General features: G+C 48.3%; 1 protein-coding gene across 5 annotated transcripts in view; it reads left to right on the forward strand.

The window, feature by feature from the left end:
- The window catches only part of Smco4 (single-pass membrane protein with coiled-coil domains 4), a 58,906-nt gene that overhangs the window by 23,211 nt on the left and 13,954 nt on the right, over positions 1-21,741 (forward strand). For 2 of the 5 annotated variants that reach the window (XM_057767938.1, XM_057767939.1), the window contains exons 2-3: positions 9,516-9,592; positions 18,520-18,716. The gene's annotated coding sequence lies outside the window, so the exon portion shown is untranslated. Of the gene's footprint in view, positions 1-9,515; positions 9,593-18,519; positions 18,717-19,515; positions 19,566-21,741 lie in introns of those variants that run through there. The other 3 variants (XM_057767935.1, XM_057767936.1, XM_057767941.1) reach the window with 2 other exon arrangements.

Here is a 21,741-nt window from a genome sequence, read left to right on the forward strand (position 1 = left end):
CTCTCTTACACATACAGGACACATTCACCCATATTCATATCCCCACTCCTACCCCTGCCATCCAGCCCTGGTGGACCCTGCAGCTTAGTAAGGCCTGGGGAAGGTCCCCTTGATCCTTGATGGAGTAAGGTGGGAGGGCAGAGGCTACTCTCATGGGTAAAGAAATAGCTTTGTTTCTTCATGTTCTGTCCACACTGGTGGAGTAGGCTTTCTAGTTTTCGGATATTGTTTGTCTACACGAGTCCCCTGAGCCTCTCCTTTCTTGTCCTGTTTTCTCCCAGCACCCCAGCTGCAGTTAGTGTTGTCTGCTGGAGTGCTTGCTGCTTACCATCCGTGCTTGCCGGTCTAGTGTCTGCGGGTTAGATCTGATGTAGAGAAGAGTTCAATGGGGAGCAAGCTTTATCAGGGAGTGTACAGATTTCACTAATTCATCCCCCTCAGCTACATCCTTTCCTTTGTCCCGGATGAACAGAACCTTTTTCTTCTGTGACTCACACACTTAAGAGTTGTGGACTCTGTGACCTTTGACGACTCCCTGGACTTGCCTTTTTCTTAGTGACTCTAACAGGAGATGATTATTTTATTAAGTGCCTGGCATTAATGAATCCACTATCCTGAATATTATTAATATTCTAAACAAAATGTGTGGTGAGCACAGTTAATCTTTCAAGTTGTAATCCCAGAATTGCTTGACCTGACCTATGTATCTACAGGAAACAAATGAATGGCTCTTGAAAAAGGGTGGCCTCTTCTGTGCCCGAAGAAGGCCTTTTCTGAGTTAATTGTGTCCTGGGGAGCAGAGAGTGCCGTCTCCAAGTCAGACAGGGTGTCCTCCATGTCTCTGTGACAAGGATAATGGTCCCAAGATTTCAGAATAATTGTTGTGTGGATTTGGCCTTGGAGTTAAATAGCTTCAGTTTGGGTGCTGGCATGACTCTTCCTCAGCTGCACTGTTCTGTGTCTGTGTGTCACCTGTGCCGTGGGAATGGCTGAGGATGACAGTAGGAGGTGACCTAAGTCCTTAGCTGTGCAGGAATGCTGTAGAAATGGTGGCTTCAGGAACAACATAAGGGCGTGAGTCTAGAAATTGTGAATCTGAATGTAATATTCAGGACCTAATCTATTAGTCATTGTTAAAATTGGCCTCCTGCTGCTGGGTGCCATTCTGTGCAGGGTGACAGTGATGTGGGGAGGAAGTACAGTCTTCTGAAATCCCCAGCCTCATGTTACACCCCCACTCCAGACACTCCAGAGGGCCTTTGCCCTTTCCTTCCCTCATTAGTGACCCAGTGCCCACCAAGTCCTGTGGGCTCTGCTGCCCTGACTTGAAGCCAACATCTCTAAGATTAGGTCATTGTCATTGTTACTAGATTCTGAAATCAGCTTTTCAAAGACACAGGAAGAAAAAGGCAGAATGGAGGGCTGGAGAGATGGCTCAGAGGTTAAGAGCACTGACTGCTCTTCCAGAGGTCCTGAGTTCAATTCCTAGCAACCACATGGTGGCTTACAGCCATCTATAATGAGACCCAGCGCCCCCTTCTGGCTTTCAGGTACATGTGGAAGGAATGCTATACACATAATATAATAAATAAATATTTTAAAAAAATGTTATTATAAAAAAAGCAGAATGGAAATGTTGGAGGTTCTGCATGTAGTCAGACAGACGTAGTTGGTGAGACGCGTGTGGCAGTGGTTTCATAACCGTGGCTTACACTGGCAAGGGCTTCGTGTGCACTGATTTATCTGTCCCCAGCAACATTCTAGAGAGTGGTGCCAATGTTGTTCTTACTGCTTTCCATTTGATGAAACAGTCCCAGGAGCTGGTGGAGCTGGCCTAGGGACCCAGGTAACGCTAGCATCCCAGTGAGGCCGTGTGTGTTTGTGAGCATGCGCGTGTTCCTGTGTGTAAAGTGCCCTACTTACATGTAGCCACGGAGTAAAAGCTGGAACGGTTCTGTGTGATAGAGCCCTGTACAGCCACACTTTCTAATACAGATACAGCACTGCCTTCCTTCAGGGAAACCTCTCAGAGCCCGTTCACTTCAGAGTATGAAATCTGGGTGGTCATAAGGCCCCCTGTCTCTGGTCTCTGCTGCTTCCCAGCTCCTCTCTGTTGACTATCAATCTTCTTACTCATTGGTCTCTCAGCACCTTGAAAAACCTGGTCACCTCAGACTTAGGTCTCTTCATGACCTTTACTAGTTGACTGTGCTTAGAACAGCCATAAAGAAAGTTTTCTGCTCACTTAAGACCTGTCGAAAGGCTCTGAGGACAGCACCTGGCATGCCAAGGAGATACTGACTGTTCCATTTTCTGGGGGAGGCAAAGAAGAGGGAAGAGTCAAGTTGATCATGTCTGTCAAATAGTCTTTAGTCTTCTTTGTGCCTGACCTTTTTGGGATACATTTAATTGGCTATCTTTATTACATAGACTAGGTCAAAATCTTTTAGATTTTATCTGTTTATTTACTGAACTCCCAACATCTACTCCAAGTGAATGTTGATAATGGGTGAGCTTTACATTCTGCTGGGGTCTGAAAGTCCTAGACCTTAGATCAAGAGAGCAATTCAGATCTGGGGGATGGCTCAGGTGGTGAAGCGCTTGCCGTGCAATCATGAAGGCTTGAATTTGAATTCCGGTACCCACATAAAAAAGGCAAATCTCTATGGTGAAGTCTGGATGGAAAATAAGACATCATGCATGAAAAAACAAGGTGGAGACTGAAGAAGATACCCGAGGTTCACCACTGACCTCTGCACACAGATGTATGCACACACACACACACACACACACACACACACACACACACACAAGTAAGTGAACAGTGGAACATTCTTGTGCTCCATAAACCAGGGCTGGCAATAGCTGGCAGCTGACCTCTAGGTGATCCTGACCCAGGGGAGTGAACAGGATATGAACGGTCCATGGGATTAACCATCCTGTTGTCCAGGAGGCCAGGTGTTTCTTTAACCTTTCCTGCCTTGGGTTTCCTACTGGGCAGAGTACCTTTGTGATGCAGGCTGCTTGGCACTAAAGAGGCCACGTAGACTCAGGCCTTGGTCAAGGACAGAGCTCTTCAGCTAGACATGTGTGATCCTGGCCAAACCCGTTCAAATTCCTTCTCCACATCTAAGCTGTGAGTGAATTTCCAGACTCTTGACAGCTGGCCTTGGGAAACCATAGATTCTGCTTTGGCTCTTAAGTAGAGCTGCTCTGATAATATCAGATAATCTCTGATAATCTTGCTTGTGGAGCGCCCGCTCTGTCCCAGACCCAGGCTCACAGTGCCACCCTTTTATGGTGTCTCTGCCCACCATCCTGGAAAAGATGGTGGGCCCCTCATTGTGCAGAAGAGGAAACTGAGGCCCCATGAGCTTGAACAATTTGCCGTTGTTTTCCATTTAGAACTTTTGTGATTTAGCAGATCGCTGTGTAAGTTGATTGAGTGAATTTGCAGTACTCGGTCCAGGTTGGAGTAAGCAGATGTTTTCCAGGGCATATGCTTGCTCAGGAGGTCAGCTGGACCTGACTCTGCAGGGCTTGCTCTCCTTCGCTCTTATAATGTTTGTTCTCTCTCTGCTCCCCCTCCCTTCTCCAGCAGAGGGGTGCAGTGTGTGCAGATTGGCTGCAGCCCACACTCAAGCTCTGCCAGCAGAGACCATTGTCCTCTCCTCACTGCCTTATCTTCCTGTCTGTCTGTCTATGTACATACTGATATACCCACCTATCATCTGTCTGTAGCCCAGGTTAGCCTAGTTCTCAGCTGCCCCACTGCTCGGTCTCGAGAGTTGGTATTGCAGCTGGGTGCTTTCTTTTTCCTCTTTGCTCTTCAATTTGCTATTCTTTGCTGGCCTCTGTAATTTTATTTTCCAGACTTGCCTGAAATGCATCTTGATTTTGGCATCTTCAGAGATTTAAAGCCCTGCATTTGTTGCCATGATTTCCTTCACTTTGCAGGATTTTATTTGGATACAAGTCTGCTTTGTAAAGCCTGGCTTTTCTTCTTTCTTCTTCCACCATTAAATTTTAATATCTCCCCATTTCTGCTCTTTTGTAGAAATTTGTGTTTCATTTTTTAGGATGTAATAATGGGTCTTTGGGGCCCTGCAGTGTGACTTCCCATCGTATTTGTCCTTAGATCGTTTGTCTGTGATGCACAGAGTGCTTTTGTTTGCCTTGCTCAGAGACCAGTCTGCAGTAGCACTTGGCCTCTTGGAAGATCAGTTCCGAGTGCCACCACAGTATTAACCTCCATTCCTCCATTCTCTGACCCCTACGACACCAGGCTAGTGCTTGGGTTTAGGACTCTTCTAAGTCCTAAAATTAGAGAGGTGTTCTTGAACAGGGTGTGTGTGTGTTTATGAGAGAATGTGAGTGTAAGTGAGGGAGGATGTGTGTTTGAGAGAGAATCTGAGTGTGGTGTGAATGTGTGTTTGTGTGTGTGTGAGTGTGCATGTGTACGTATGAGAAAGTGGTGTGTGTGTGTGTGTGCGTGTGTGTGTGTGTGAATGTTAATGTATATGGCAGAGGGCTGTGTATTCACAGTGCCTACAGCCCAAGTCTGAGGATGACCTTGACTTTTGGTCTTCAGGTACCTTTTGCCTTCTGTCTCAGACATTTGTCATTGCCTGGAACTTGGCTGCATAGGTCAGGCTGGCCCACACACTCCCAGGAATCTGCATATGTATGCTGCTCATATTGCCAGCATTCCCAGCTTTGTACTTGAGTTCGGGGGTCCAAGCTGTGTCCTTGTGTTTTCAAGGCCTTTCCCCAACAAATCCATCTGAATACCTTTCATGTAGACAGACCATGTTTAGAAACTTCTATATAGTAGAATCTGAAATGACTTCAGAATATTAAGTTAGATATAACAGTAATAATCAGGTTTCATGGTATCTAGACATTCTTTGTGTGTGTAGCATTTGCATGATGTGTAACCATGTTTGCACACCTCTGTGTACATGGTCATGTGTGTGTGTTTGTGTGTACGTGCATGCATGCGCGTGTGTGTGAATGTGCAAATGTGGAGGCTTGAAGTTGGTGCTGGGTATTTTCCTCGATGACTCTACTCTTAGGCAGAGTCTCTTGCTGAGCCTGGGGCTCCCCAGTTCTAGGTAATGTAGCTGACTAGTTTGTCCTGGAGCCTTTCCCTTTTAAGTGGCTCCCAACCTTTATGTGGGCTTCGGATGAGAATTCCTGTTCCTGTGCTTGTGTGGCAGGTGTTGTATCCACCGAAGTGTTGCTCCAGCCCAGCTCCACATTCCTAATGAAAGTGACTGTTTCCAGAACAGGACATCAGTAAGAAGAGTGGCTGGAATTTTCTGTTGTCTCAAGGCTTTGCGTTTGTCCTGTTTTGGGGTCACCTGGTGGTCATTTGTTCTGTGAGGTTCATCTTGGTTGACAACTTGACACACCCGGAAAGGGAGAGCCTCAGTTGGGGAATTACCCCTACCCCTGTCTGATTGCCCTGTGGGCATTTCTGTGTGTGTGTGTGTGGGGGGAGGTGCGGGGGGGTGCGGGGGGGATCTCTATTGATACAGGAAGGTCCAGCCTGCTGTGAGCAGCACCATCCCCAGGCAAGTGGGCCTGGGCTATATGAGAAAGTACAATGTCTTCCTCCTAATAATCGTGTATTCTGGCCTTTCCCTTTTTAAAAAGATTTATTTATTATTATTTATTTTTATTTATGTGTGTATGAGCATGTGGGCCAGAAGAGGACGTTGGATACCTTAGAGCTGGAGTCTAGGTAGTTGTGAACTCCAGTCCTGGAGAACAGTCACTCAGCCCCAGCCTTACTGTTATAACAGATGGTAAAATTGCCTGTGTTTGTTTGTGTGGGACCCCGTAGGTGTAGACACCACTAGGTGCTGGTGCCGTGGGAAGTGGAGGGCTGGGTGGGAGACTCCAACATGCGTTGGCTAGTCACTGACACTGCAGGTGGGGACCACTTCCCGAGAGGCATACCATACTACATCACTTGTCCCCAGCTGCCCTGTAGCGCTCTCCCTTGCCCATAGGTCCTTCTCTGGCTACTGCTACTGGTATCCTTGTGATCCAGACAACAATGTCAGCTGTCAGCTGTATGCCATACTGAGTCAGCCTCCACGGCACCATGTTGAATTTGCCTTGGCATGTGGGACATTATAGGTGATGTACCCATGAATCCATTGACTAGCTAATCAAACAGTTCAGAAATGTACTTAGGGAAACCTGGACTGTAGGATGCTCTCCTACCGGTAGTCCCCTCTGCTGTCCCCAGTGTCTCCCTCCCTGCTCTGCCCCCCATGGTCTGAAATCAGATAACGTATAAGCTGTGTTCTGTGAACCTGGTCTGGCCTCAGCTAGAGGGAACCAGCTACTCTCCTTTTCCACCTTCTTGTGAGAAAATATGCAGATCAGAAAGACACATCCTGCTGTCTGTTTTGGTCCAGTACTGCCCACACATTGGGGGAAACGCTAATACGCCCTGCGAGTCTGTCTGATCAAAGCACAGGTGTAGGTACAGTGGGGCTTGGCCTTGGCTGTTGGGACTGCACAGGAGCCTTGTGACAAGTGGCCTCAGAGTCAGGACGGGGCGAGGAGACTAGGGTGCTGTTTCATGTCCCCTTCTGAATGTTACCTGCAAAGAAATTAAACATTTACCTTCACTGGTACTCTCCGTTCTTGGCACATGACCGCAGACTTTGGGCTGACCCGGCTGTCCCCAGCACCACAAGTCTGGAGAGACGGAGGAAAACATGCCATTCTCTGCTCCCCTCGGCTCCCAAAGCCTGAAATGCCTTTGGCTAAGTTTCGCTCCCACCACAGTCTGAAGAATTAGGTTTTGACAAAGTGAGGGCTGGGGGGTTCCCTAACAGTGTGGTAGGCCTCAGTTGGTGGTTTTCTTCAGGTGGTGGCTTGAGATTGAATTAAGATGATTATCAGGGAATTTTGGACCTCTTGATTTTTTAGTTCTTGTATTTGAATTAGATTTGCAGAAATACCATGAATTGCTAATTAAAAAACCTTTCTCTTTGTGAAAATAATTCACGCTAATTATAGAAATTGGAAAAATATAAAAAAGCATAATGCTGAAAATGTTTCTATTCAAGGGCAATCACTAAGAACATTTTGTTGTATTTGTGTGTATTTTGTACGCATAATTAAGATCATTGTATATAAATTTTGATTTGTTTTTATTGCTTCAGGCATGAGTGTTCTCTCCTGCGTTGGTTGCAGCACAGTGTAGGTGTTTGCATGGGTTTCTTGTACCTGCTGCAGTGACTTCCTATGTATGGAGTGGCTGTAATCAGTGCATGTTTCCTTGAGTTGCAAGAGACCAGAGTCCAAATCAAGGTGCAGGCAGGACCGACCCCTCAACTGGCTATATGCTGCTTATTCTTTGCCGTCTGCTTCTGTCAGCTGTGGCAGTCAGGTTATTGCTTTGCTTTGCTTTGTTTGGTTTGGTTTCGCAGTACTAGGATGAGTCCACACCCAAGCACTCTGTTTCTGAGCTGTGTCTCAGGTTGCTTTTTAAAGTGAACGAACAAACAAAAATTCCAGAAAAAAAGTTTCTCCAGTTTTGAGTAGACTGTCGTCACTAAGTTTCTCAGCCTGGGTTACACTCGCTCTGCAGCCTCTGTTGGCCTCGAGTCCATCCTGGCTTGAACTCAAGGTTGCTGATATCTACAGAGGGTTGTCCATGCAAGGTACAGTCTCAGCTTTCCGGACAGGGCTCTTGTCAGTCTGCAGTGCTTCAGAGGGCTCTGAGGCTGTACTGTGTGGGCCCAGATCCCGGAGCCCCCCTACAGGCCAGATGACCGTGAGCGAGTATCGTGATTCTCAGCCACTCATTTTCTGATCGTGAGGTTGAAATAAAATACCGCATTCCTGAGTTGATAGAACCATTGTTGTTGTTGTTGTTGTTGGTGGTGTGTGTGTGTATTTGAGAGAGAGAGAGAGAGAGAGAGAGAGAGAGAGGGAGAGAGAGAGAGAGAGAGAGAGAATATATACAGTAAATGCTTGGGGGAGTGCCTAGCTTACTTAAGAATTGCAGTTATTTTTATTAAAAATTCTGCATAAAATGGTTTTTTATTTTAATGGCTTAATAAAATTTTATTTATGAACCCACCACATTTACTTATCTAATATTTTCCTTTTGTTGGCAAGGGCTCTTTTTGTTTTTTACCTCACACAAAAGTCTACCATGGATATTCTCGATGGTCTAGTTTTGTTCTGTCTCAGATCAGTTCCCTACCATAGACTTTGGAAAATGGAATCGGTGGCCTCAGCTTCTCAGTTTCTCAGTCAGAGTACGGTGAGCAGCCTTCCAAGAGGCTCATACCTACCCCTGCCGACATGGAGATATGAAAGTGTAGACACTCTCGGGTCTCCTGAAATTGTGTGCAGCTAAGGCTGGGTATGAGTTTGCAAAGGAACCAGTGGTCATCTGTTTTGAAATGATGTCCTGTTCATCTGTGTCTCCAAGTCCTTTTCTGTTCATTTCTAAGACCGAAAGCTTCCTGAGAGTTTCTGAGGTCAGCGAGGATCAGTGTTTGTGCAGGGGAGCGCAAGTTAGCGGCAGGGTGGTTGTGGAGGGAGCACATGTTAGCGGCAGGGTGATTGTTTGTGGAGGGAGCACATGTTAGCTGCAGGGTGGTTGTTTGTGGAGGGAGCACATGTTAGCGGCAGGGTGGTTGTTTGTGGAGGGAGCACATGTTAGCGGCAGAGTGTCTCCAGGTTTCTGTTTTCACATGTAGTGTGGACACTTAAGACTCGGTTGGTGGCACTCGAACAGAAAACCAATTGGTTTAGTTTTGCGGCTGAAGCCATGTGAGACCCCGAGGGATGATGCTCCCAGCTCTGTCCAGGGAAACTCTTTGGTGGTTTACAGGTCCTGCCCTGACTATGCACTTTCCCCTGCAGTCTGGGCCTCCGTCCTAATGTCTTGTAACTCTGGATTTTAGGATTTATATTTTAGCTCTGCACTCTGGGTCCCTACATTTTTTTTCCTTGAATACTTTTGGTCCAGTGGTGTGAGACCCATGCCATTACTCCTCTTTTCTTTTCCCAAAATCTTTGTTTTAGAAGCCACTCTTGGGGGGGGGGTAAGAAGAGGGATAAGGGAGGAGAACTGTGTTTAGAATGTGAAATGAAATTTAAAAAATAATAAAAAAAAATATCGAGAGGCCACTGTTCCTTCACTGTCATCCTCTAGTCCCTTTCCTGGGTCAGCCCAGGTCTTGTTTTACAATAGTGACTGTGCTGCAGGAAATAGGGATGCTCTCGCCAGTTTAAGTTGGCAGAAGATTGCGAGGACTCCCAGGAATGCTGGGAACAAACTCAGCAGTCTGCTGGGGGTGCTCGTAGGAGGCGCACCAGCCTGGGCCGTCTCTCGGGTACGGCGTTGACTGTCCTTCCTTCACCTGGCAGTTGGAGGAGCGAGCTTGTGTCTGTCTTCTCAGCATGGGTGGGGGTCAGGACAGATAGCCGATCTCAACACATCTCTTACTCCTTCCTGTCTGATTTCTCAACAGGAATCACTCAGGTCACCCTGACTGGAAGTCGGCTGACTGGCGTCACTGAAACAACAGCTCCAGAGTTTGAAGAAAAGGTAAAAACTACTCATCCTTAGGAAGATGGCAGATATGCCTCCTCTCTGCTTGGCTTGCTCTCTTCTTGCTCATCAGGCCTTTCTCCAATGTCTGCACAGGGTTGGTTTTGAACTGGGGTTGAGCAAGAGGCGGCCTGATGTGATGTTTTAATCTCATTGTGGTTGTGCCTGGCAGACCTCACAGGTGAGCCTCTGGTCTGCTTAGTGAACAGTTTCACGGAGCTGTCTCCTTACCACACATTTCACTTTAGAGTAGCCGGTTCCTTTTCTCAAACCGTTTATGTATCTGCAATTATTCCAAAGAAGCTGCTGGCTGTCCCATCACTTTCTTGGTTGCTGTCCTTGGGTGACAAGTCCCAGCCGTTCCTTGGTGACCATAGCCACACAGTCTCTTGGGTCTAAAGTGCCTTCCCACTTGCTGGTAATCCTACACCCAGCATCCAGCTCCCTTTTCCCAGCGGTCTTGGGCGACAGGCAGGCATATGGCAGCCTTTCATTCCAAGTCAGCAGACCAGCTCACAAGTTCAGAGCTTGTTCCAAGGGCACGAGCCAGTGTGGACATAGTCTGTTTACTCCCTCTCTTGTAGCATCGTGGTCTTCTCTTTGGAAACCATGGCAGTCTGCTTGTGTAAAGAAACCTGGAGCCCCACCCTTCCCAGCCTCAAGTTGCTTTCAGGGGATTTTGCTGTCCGGTTGACCCTGCTGTTTCTCTATCACCAGCTTTCCTCTACAGCCAGGAACCTCTTCCGGGTACCTTCCAGTCAGCCTTGAAAGCGCCCTCTCGCACTTAGGGCTCATTTAAATGCTGGGAGTATAGTTGTTTCATATGAATGCTGCATGGTCATACTTCATAAATCAGCTGAAGTCAGTGTCCTATCAACTTGATTCTGCTGCATCTGATGATGTTTTCTTTTTCATTTTTAAAATAATTGCAAATGCTCCTGTCAATCAAGGTGGCACTGCACACTGAATTGCCGTGTGGAGTTGTTTAGTTAAATGCAGTTTCTAAAAAAAGAAACGAATCAACTTTTAATTAGAAAGCAGATTGTCAACTGACATTTGATGTGTCCTTTGATGAGGAAGTTGGAAAACAGATGCCACAGTGCTAGGCCAGGTTGTAGTCCAGAAGGAGGCAAATTCGCTTGAGAGCAGGATGCAATTTCAATGAACCATTGTTTCCTGAAATAGGCTGACCTTTCCGGTCTCTTCAGTTGGAAGGCTTTCCTCTGTGTTTGATACCAGTTGCCCCGGGACTGAACGGGAGCCCTCTAAACAGGCCCATATTCTCCAGGTATGGGTTGCAGGGCCCGTGACCAATACCAGCGCTCTGTTCCTAGGAATACCTGAGGGGAGAGGTCAGCAGAGCTCCATGATGCTGTAACTGAAGAATTTATTATCAGGCTGTGCACTTATAGTTGTAGCATAAAGCAGATTAAAAAAAGATTTCATTGTGTATTTCCACTATATATTGTACTGTCACATGGAGGAATTTTCATACTAGTATTATACTTTGAGTATTAACGTCCCCCATGTCTCTACTGTCCCCTTCCACCCGTTAGTCCCTTTCTTTCCCTGGACGGTTTTACTTCATGTCATGTATACGTATATACATCATTTTAATATCTCCATGAAATCTAGGAAGCACAAAAAAGAGAAAACTGAAATTTGTCTTTCTGAGACTGACTTAATTTGCTTAATATGACTATTTCTGGCGGCATCCATTTTCTTGCAAATGATGTAATTTTGCCTTTATGGCTGCAAAAAAATTCCATATAAACCAAATTCTTTCTCTCCATTCCTCTTGTCATTAGATACCTAAGAAACAAAAACCTTGTTTCCTTAACCTGTGATGCTGGGACTGTGACAGAGGAAGCCTGTGCACCTCCTAGTTGAACTTGGTCTCACTGGTTGTACTGCCTCCTGAGCTGGCGCAGTGGCAGGGACACTCAGTGAGAGAAGATGACAGAAAGTGGTCAGCACAGAGACCCCCTCAGGTGCTCGTCATTCCCCACGATTCTTTTGTGCTGTCCCGTCCTTTCTGTTTCTTGTTCAACAGTTGGCAAATGTGGGTCTGGCAGGGGCACCCCGAGCTCCATGAGGCTGGGTTTTAGCTCTTCCCAGATCACCGCTCTCCCTCCATCTCATACAGGTGGAGAGTGGTTCCCTTGCTTTTCCTTTTAAGCCAAGACTTGGAGAGTCACCTGGGCATGGTCACCTTTTCTCCTTCAAATCTTGAAGGCCTCAGTACTTTTCTCAAAGTTAATCTCATCCTCATGTACTCCTTCCCATGTCCAGACCAGCTTCCTGTTGTCAGCTAGCTGCCTGGCACCTCTCTGTCTCTGTCCTGACCCTCCCTCTGGGCTGAGAGTTATCTTGACAGTACAACCATTGTCCTTCTTCCTGCCCTTGGATGGAGCCTGTAGGCTTGAGGGGCCTGTGTGCACTGAAGATTGCCATGACGCTGATCTTCCGAGTGCAGGAAGATACCTGTCAGACTTTCAAAGGCCTAAGTGGGATGGCTGTGGTGTTATAGGACATGGACCGGGGTGGGGGTGATTTGTTCCCAAGAACCCCAGAACTTCAATTCTTAGACCTCAGAGGTGAATCATCGTTTCATTTGGGATCTTGATAAGCTCACAGCCGCTACATACTGAAAAAACATTTTAACACCTCCTTCCTTCCTGAGTGACCCTCTCCCTCTAATATTCTTGGCGTAAGAATGTTTAGCAGCAACGTCACTCAGGGACTCATGACTACATCTAGTGGTAGAAAAGAGCAAGACCAACGTCCTGCAGAGGAGGAAGGCTCAAGCTGGCAGATTGGCCCTCCTGTTAAACACATTCTTTTCTGCAGCATCCGCTGTTCTTATCTGACCTTGAATTTTCTCAACAAGGAGGTGTGTAGTTGCACAGGCCCGCACAGCTCTTTACCTAACACCCCATCCTGGTGCAGTGTGCTCTCTAAGGAACTCAGCTGTCCTGTAATCTTAAATTTGAAATAATATGACTGATGAATCATGACAAAAATGACCACGATTTGCCTCACAAAGAGAGTTCTACGGGTGTTGCAGGCACTGTGGTTGAGTTTATGCCCAGTGACCCTAGGTGCTCAGATGGGCTCCTTCCTCATCTTCAGAGTAGAAAGTAATGTGAACTTTACGGTATGTCTTAAGGGGAATTACCAACCGCTTCAGACAGTAGGAGGTCCCCAGGACTGTTGGGGACACGCGGTGGGGCATGAGCTCTGGCAGGTGGGTAGGCGCTAGATCATGGAGGACCTTACTTGGGGACAGGGTTAAACAAGGAGTTTGGCTTCTTTAGCTAGAGGAACATTGTTGAGGAATTTATGTTAGGGAGTTCTGGGTCAGATTCATCTTTGGAATATGACTGCCTTCTTCCTCACGTCCTCCCCAGCCAAAAGGCAGTGGTCTGATTCCCATGTTGTGTCTTTTAATCTATTCTTTTTTTTTTTTTTAAAGTATGTTTTCTTGTGTATTTGTGTTTGGGATGGAGATACGCTATGACGTGTGTGCATTAGAGAACATACATGTTTGTGTTTGGGATGGAGATGCTCTATGGCATGTGTGTGCATCAGAGGACATGTGTTTTTGTGTTTGGGGTGGAGATGCGCTATGGCATGTGTGCACATCAGAGAACATACATGTTTGTGTTTGGGATGGAGATGCGCTATGACGTGTGTGCATCAGAGAACATGTGTGTTTGTGTTTGGGGTGGAGATGCGCTGTGGCATGTGTGCGCACCAGAGAACAACTTGAGGGGTCAGTTCTCTTCACCGCGTGGTTCTTGGGGATCAAAGTCAGGCTGCAAGGCTTGGTGGGAAGCACCTTTACCTGTGGAGCCGTCTCTCCAGCTCCTTTGATCTGTCCTGTGAGGCCTGACTCCAGTTTACTGATTAACCACGAAGGTGACATGCCGCTGGATGCACTGGTCAGCGAGGGCCTTGCAGGAGTTTGGGGGCGGGGGCTTCTGCACTGGCAATGCTACTAGCCAGGGCCCTGCTGTGTGTGGAAATTCTGGCTTCAGGCTCCCTCGGATCTTGGAAACAACACTCTCATGGTGCTGTGTCAGCAAAATCCTGAATTCGTAACAGTTTCTAGCTGCTGGGGATCTAGATGTTTAATGGTCAGTTACTGCTCACTTGACTTTCTTGTTATTAGTCTGACAGGTTGACTTTTAACCCTGCATATCGAGTAATGCTTATTTATGACAGAGATATTTCCATGCTGAAACAGTTTCCAGCGACTGTACTTTCAGACAGACGTGAGGTTTAGGTGAGTCATCTGTACCCCTCTGCTGAGGATGTTCACATCTCCCGTATCTGCTGCCACAGTGATTTTGAAGTTTGCTTTTGTTGGTAAGGGGAAGTGAAGGGGATGGGCGGGTATAGCACGCTTTACCCTGCCTGTGTGGGCAGTGGTTTTAGATGGGGTTAGGCATGTTTTCATACCTAGGGCTTGAGAGAGTACTGAGTTTCAGAGAAAACACAGGTTACACAACTGTTTTTGGCAACCTTCAGGAAGAAAGGTCAGGCCTGAATTCAAGGCTATGGGGACAGAGAAAAAGGGACATAGGAGCAGTATCGGGAGGCAGGGAGTGAGAAGGGCAGGGATAGAGCGTCTATGCCAGGAGTGATGCTGTGGAGGAGAGGTTGGGGAAGTCCATGCTTTGGCTCCAGCAGTGTTAACAAGAGTGGGCTGGCACCAGTCAGACGGGAAAGTTTGAAGTAGCAATGTTTTCCCACTCTGTACAGACAGATATGCGACAGTGGATGAGCCATGTTCCAGGGCCAGGTCCACATGCCACACGTGAAGGACCTTGAAGGCCCAGCCACATCAGCACCATGTAGCATTGGCAGTGGGAGTCAATAGGCCTATTAGTTGAGTGGCCCTTGACTCTGTTGACATCCTGACATTTGGGGGTTGAGGGACTGGGGGACAGGTCAGATAGGCACTGAATGTCAATGAGGACTGCAGCTCTGCCTTACCCGTGCTGTAGAGAGTTCAGATTCTATGTTTAGTAAGTAGGAGGCTGGTGAGCCCAGTCAAGAGCTCGTCAGCAGCGGGGAGTGTGGTGGCAGTGGCCACTGACTGACTTAGGCCCTTGGAATGGCCTTATTGACAGTGACTCTGCAGAGGTCTCCGTGGGCAGAGGCCATGCTAACCTGGAATACTGGGAAGTCTAAGATGAGCACCTTCTGTGCTCGAAAGCCTTTTCATTCTGTGCAGTTCACCCAGGCCGCCCACCTCGATACCTACTTTGGAAAGTCAGCTTAAAGTCCAACCAAAAGATGGCATCTCAATTTAAGGCTAAATCTTTTATTTGTCAACTTGTTATTGACAAATGAACCTTAGTAGCTCAAGGTCCTTGTCTGATGGGGCCATTTTCCGTCTCCCACCCCAAGACCCACTCTTAGGAAACTCCCTGTGAGCACGCACTGCTGTCCCAGGAAACAACAATATTTGGTAAACATTCAGAGCACCCAGTTCACTGCCTGCCTTTTGCAAAATAGCTTAACTTTTTCAGGAGCCTGGGGCTACCGTGAAGCCAGATTATAAGCCTCGAGACGTTGAACTCGTCCTTCACAGTCTCTTGAATCCATCTATCTAGTCCTGCAGCTTTCCGGGCCACTGAGCACTTCAGCCTCTCTGCTCTGGCTGCACCTGTGCACTTGTCCCTCTCACACAGCACACAGTTGTTGATGATCGTCTTCCTCTGTCAGAACTGGAGTTCTGAGACCAGGTCCACCACCGGCATCAGACGCGCGTGCAGAGTTGCTTTGTGTCTGGTGAGTTGTGGCTGTTTCCGAGCCTGGCAGGCAGTCATCACGGTCACCACGGCTAATCAACACCAGGCAGACAGTGGATGGAGTTTGCCAGTGAATCTGCGCGTGTGGGTCCCGGCACAATGGTGCACGACGAATGTCTATTGAGTAAATGAAGTGTGGTGTGAGTTCTCCGTCTTCATCTCCAGGTCCAGCCCGGCAGGTCATTGAGCCCCAGTTTCTTTAGAGAGGAAGGCCCACATGCAGAGTTTTGGGAATAGGAAGTTCCATTCTTTTTTGAAAAATGCAGGCAGCCCTTCACTATTTGATGTATCTGCCATCAGCTGAGATCTGTGATTTACTTACTATACTTTAGCTTAGAGATGGATTTTTCATTTTAAAGGTTCACTAGACACTGATGCTTGTGGTATTTTGGTTGTTGGTGAAGTCTGTGCCTGTAAGAACTGAGGGCTGTGTTCATGTCTAGGAAGGAGAGGGGAGCATTTCTGTAAGAACTGAGGGGTGCACTCATGTCTAGAAAGAAGAGGGGAGTGTGCCCAGATCTGGCCTTAGAAATGCAGGAATGGGCTGACAGGTTCTAGTCAAATTATAGTGTTCTTATTTGGGGTACACCATAGTGCATCTGCTATGGGTGAGATAGCGCCACAGGATGATGTGCATGTCCCTTGAGGAGCATGTTTGATCTGGGAGAAATGACATATAAAGAATATCAACCATGGATCGCTGTTGGATGAGAATTTGACAAGCTTATCAGTGGAAGCAAAGGCGTGGAACCGGTCTGCTCAGGTTTGACACTGATCCACTATCTGTTTGTGCTCCGGTGTCTGGGCCAATTCTAGAACCTTTAAATTGGCTTTTTGTCTCTGGGATGAGGGCCTGGTGCCCAGGGAGAGCTGGGGGCCCGAGGATGTTGTCAGGGGTCAGTGAGAGCCACGGATGGCTTAATCGTGATGTCTGACACTGTACAAACAAGGCTAATGTTACAGATGACGCCTTGACATTTGAAGACAATAGAGCAGACAAAATGAAGTTTTATTCTTTGGCTGCCTGTGCTTTAAACCTGGCCTTTAAATAAGGATGACCACTCTGTTCTATTTCAGACAGAGAAATTAGAGAAATGTTGTCTTAAACTAAATACATGCGGTTGGCTAGTCTGCACCTCTTCATGAAGTCTCCCTGGAACCTGGCTTTAGTCCTAAGCTGCTGTAGAGTTGAGCTGTCATTAGCCAGGGATGAGCTGGTCTTGCATGGCGTGCCTGCTGTCTTAAAGTGTCTAACTGAATATCGGATGAAGCTGAGGTGCTGTGGGTTTGCGTAAGGATTTGTCACTGAGGAATGGTGGCGTGAAAGAGCTGGTCACACTCCTGGGTACCTTCACATATGTGATGTCCTTTCTGTCTCAGGGAAAGCTGTTTATCAGGTAGAGAATGCTCCAGAATAGAGAGAACAGCAGCTATCGTGGGCCTGTGACCCAACTGTAGAATTTCTTCTGCAGCCTGCAGTTCCTCTTCTGCCTCCTTTGACCTCTTCTAGAGAGGGAGAGCCCCCTGCCTCAAAAGCAGTCCAGGCTAGTCCCCCTGTAACTTCTGTCCAGGGTTCAGGGTTCCTCTGGAGCCCCAGCTTTGACCTCAGCTCACTCACTCGATCATGGGAGGTGTCTGTGAGACCAGCCTGTGCTTGTGAGGTCTCCCCTTCAATACTCAGACACCTCTGGGCCAACATTATTTTTTCATAAGAACGCAAGGCATGCAATTGTAAGCTAGTCTGGGAAATGTGGCCATAACTCAGACTGAAAAGGGAGGGCTGTGGCTTAGTGGGCGTGGTAGAGCTGAGAATCTAGTAGTGTTTGCTGACAGTAGCAGCTGCCTCACCTTGTTTTAGGATGCTGTGCCGCAGCCACCGCAGCTCTCCAGCAGGTCCATGCCCTACCTGAACAGGTGCTCTGTGACTTCCCCTACTCCCTCTCCCTGCCTGCGGGGCTGGTTGTTGTCTTTCCATATTGTTTTTCATGCACAGTTGTCTTGTCAGTATTTCTGTCCTGACGAGAGCTGATGGGTAGATGCTTGCATTGTGCTCAGTATGCAGCGGGTCTTCGCACACTTAGCTCCCCAGGTGTAACTGCTCACTGGGGCACAGAGAGGCCGAGTGACCCACTTGTAGCTATAGACCAACAAATGGAAAAACCAGGGCTCTGCCAGTCCTCACTGAGTAATTGTCTGCTGAGAGCTTTGTGGGGGGCTGCATGTTCCCTCCTCCTTCCTGCTTGCCCTGCCCCCACCACAGCTGCTCAGAGGCTCTGATGACCCACCTGTGGTCACATCAAGTGGGCACTCCTTCTTCCCCAAACCCCTTCTTCAGTTGGCTCCCAGGGCACCCTGCTCTTACCAATTTTTTTCGGATTCTCTTTTATCTCTTACCAGTTCCTTTTAACTCCCCAAGATCCAAGCATTGGTTGGCAGCAGGGCTTGGTTCTCAGACTCTGTTTTGGCCTGCGGCCTGTGGAACTTTCTGTGACCACATTTTATCTCCCATTATCTCCTGAATCCAGACCAGCTCCTTGAACCGAAGGTTGGGTCCTGTCCAGCTGCCTACTCAGGGTCTTGATGTGGTCTGTCAGGATCTCAACGTTGACTCACACGTCCAGGCTCCTATTTCTCTGTATCCCCCACACCTCCTGTGTCTTCCCTACCGAGCTCTGTGGCTCAGACCAGAGAAATTTGGTCTATTTCTTTCTCATGTCGCTCTCCCAATCTGTTGGCCTCTCTAAGTGCACCCAGCATGTGACCACGTCTGCCCTCGCTCTGGACCAAGTCCCCATACCATGCATGAAGGGATTGTTAGTTTCGCCTGAGTCCCTTGTTTCAGTCTTTGCCTCTAGTGAGTTTTTCTATAGAGTCCTTATTACAAAATGTTAGCAGATGGCTCTTGGGGCCTCATGTGCCCTTGGCCTGCTCCCACTTTCTGATCGTTCCCCATGATACTCTCCTGCCCTCTGCAGCCTTGTTGGTCGCTCTGTCATGCTATGGTGTGCCCGACATGCCCACCAGAGAGACTGACTCTGCTCTGCTGCCCATCTGGTAGGTCATCCCAGAGATCTTGACGGGCTGTTCCTTACCTTCTTCCAGGCTCTGGTCCAGGCTCACTTCTTCTGAATCGCTCTGCCACCACTAACAGAAAGCTAGCAGCTTCCTGGAGGCTGGGCGTCTGTCTTCTCACACCCCGTGAAGGAAGAGCACTTTGCTACCGAGGGCGACATTTCTGCCCGCGTGGTTCGTAGCTGGCTCCTTGCCATCGTCCGAGTCAAGAAATATTTGAATGAGAGGTACTTTTATCTCTGATTTGCAGTGAAATAATTGAAGGTCTAAGAGGCTAAGTGTTCGGCCAGAGTCGCCATCCCTAGAATTACTGGGCTGAGACCCTGCCGTGTCCCCGATTGCTGTGTGTGTGTGTGTTGTCTTATTGCAAATACCACACAGAGTGGCTGTGAGGATAGAGGGATAGTGCACGGGAAAGCACTTTGCAAACCCCAGTTTCTAAGACATGTAACTTGCCCAAGGCACTGAGAATCCTGGATGCCCACGCTGCTTCTGTTCAGCAGCCCCCAGATTCTCCTGTGTCCTGGGACTTCTCTTTAGGCATGACCGTTTCTGGTGTTGTCAAATTTTATGTTTTCTTGATCCTTCTGCCCTCACTGTGAGGTGTGCTTCTGTGTGTAGTCCTGATCCCCTACACCACACACACACACACACACACACACATGTGTGCACACACCTCTGGCCTATTAGCCGTAGGGGACGGAGGAGCAGGCTCCTGCATGGCCCTCACTGTTTGTTCTTGTGTGTTCCCAGGAAAGCACTTAGGTTAGCCGCAGGAGCTCAGCGGGAGTCTCTTTCTCAGTCTCCCTAGCAACCTGCCTGCCCCTTGCTCCTACTCTGTGGAAGGGTGGAGTGAAGGGATCCCAGTACACAGTAGGAGAAAAAGGCCATGCAGGTCTTAGGCGGCTCCATAAACTACCTTCTTTGGTATTGAGAAATGAGACCTTCACTGAGAACAGGCCAGCCATCTGCCCGGGACCTGGTTCCTGGACTCTCCATGTGTTGAGTGGTCAGATATAGTTGCTATAGTCCTCAGCTTCTTACCATGGACTCCAGGCCAGATCAAGCTGTGATTGGTGAGCACAACTCCAATTCTGGGCTGTCTCTGTGCTGTTGGCCCTTGTCAGTGTAGTGCTCGGTGGGCAGAGAAAGCTACACTGACCCACAGGGGTTTGGAGCCGCCTAGCCTTCATACTCACTCTGACAGGGTGCAGCCTGGCTTTTTACCTGGCGCTGCAGCCTAGGCACCAGCAGGAGTCTAGGGCTCACAATGACGTAAGTGACGTCTCTTTAGAAACTGGAGTTTGCAGAGAGCTTTCTGGCCTGGTGCTCTTGACATCAGCACAAGCCTGCCTTGAGATGGACTCTGTCTGTAGCAAGTGAGACAGCCTGCAGGCCTTATGTTCTTCCTGTGGCCTCAGATTGTAGAGCCGATGAACAGGACAGGTGGTCCAGAGGCTTGTGGAGAGGATGCTGCTGGCCATCTTGGAGCAGCTGCATGGAGCAGCACCTGGACCGTAAGGAGCTGGGCTGGACACACAGCTGTGCCTGTTTGGGACCCGGGGCCTGCAGCTCCCAGTCAGCTTCCTGTCTGCATGTTTGTAGAGTGCTATTGGGGAGGGCGTGCCTGGGAAGCAGCAGTTACTGTTCTCAGTTGTGGGTGACTGGTGGCCCCTTGGAGTAACAAAGAGGGTGAGCTGCTTTCAGTCTGTCCTGAGTTCAGATCTTAGTCAGTTATTGCTCATTAAATGTTTCATGCATGATTATTGTGGATTTTCGCCGGACTTGACCTTGTGCTGTTTCCTCAGTCTTTAAACTTGGAAAGTTCATTGTGCTGATCTGAATTTCTTCCATCATGTAGAATAGTAGAAGTGGTGACCATCTAGGGGCCATGGTCAGTGTGAAGCTAGGGCTCAAAGTGTTCCATAGTTCCTACCTGTGTCTTCCCATTCTGACGGTTTGCTGAAGAACTGCCTCAGTTCGGCCTTCGTCCCCCATCCAGCACATTTCTGCTAAGTGCCTGTTACTCTCAGCGTTTCCCGACAACCCAGGGGGTTCATTTGCCATCTGAGAAGTGGGGAGCGAGCGGCAGAGGCCCAGCCAGTGAGGCAGCGGCCACCAGCTAGGGCTGTCATAAAGGCACAAACTGAGTCATGAGGTCACAGACAAGGAGGCATTTCTTCTGCCTGGTGAGTGTCAGGAAGGTTATGAGCGAGCCGACCAAGGGTGGGAGGGGCTGTGGCAGCTGACAGTGCTCAGAAGATGGTGCTCAAGGGGAAGTACGGGATTGACTGTGAGTATAGGTGCCCAGTGTGTAGGCGGCCATGGGTGCCCAAGGGGAACTACGGGATTGATTGTGAGTATAGGTGCCCAGTGTGACAGCGGTCATAGGTGCCCATGGGGAAGTACAGGATTAATTGTGAGTATAGGTGCCCAGTGTGTTGGTGGCCATGGGTTTCCAAGGGGATGTACGAGGATTAATTGTGAGTACAGGTGTCTAGTGTGTTGGTGGCCGTGGTCGGGCCGCTTTAGGAGGCCTGGGAGAGCCAATGGCACTGGGCTGTGAAAACCCTGGGGAGCTGTCACTGTGGTGAGTGAAGCCCGTGTTGCTGACATTTCCAGGAGGGCAGAGCCTAAGGCTCCTTATAGCACTGTTTGAGCTCAGCAGTGTCTACAACAAGTGTTGTGCAAGCTACTGAGGGAATGAAAATGCTCCTAGGAGCCAAATTAAGACAGGGAACAGGTGAAGTTAACTTTGTCTAAGCCCCGGTATCCAAAATATTATCATTTCAACATGCAATTTTTGGCACTAATCTACCAAAATATGGTATTAAGCAACATGGCTCATTTTGGAGATCTGTCACATTTAAGGTTTTATAAATTATGTGAATGTGTCTCTGTATGGGTGTGAGCAGGTGTGTATGGGTGTGTCTTTGGAGGTCAGAAGAGGGCATCAGATTCCCTACAGAAGGAGTCGCGGGCATTGGAGCTGCCCCGTGGGTGCTGTAAATGGAACTCAGGTTCTTTGCAAGAGCATTGCTCACTTTGACTGTGGAGCTGTGCTCCAGTCCCTCAGCAGGGCTTTTATTTATTTATTTTATTTATTTTTGGTTTTTTGAGACAGGGTTTCTCTGTGGTTTTGGAGCCTGTCCTGGAACTAGCTCTTGTAGACCAGGCTGGTCTCGAACTCCCAGAGATCCGCCTGCCTCTGCTTCCCGAGTGCTGGGATTAAAGGCGTGCGCCACCACCGCC

The sequence above is a fragment of the Chionomys nivalis genome, chromosome 4, assembly GCF_950005125.1.
Source record: "Chionomys nivalis chromosome 4, mChiNiv1.1, whole genome shotgun sequence".
Taxonomy (NCBI): Eukaryota; Metazoa; Chordata; class Mammalia; order Rodentia; family Cricetidae; genus Chionomys; species Chionomys nivalis.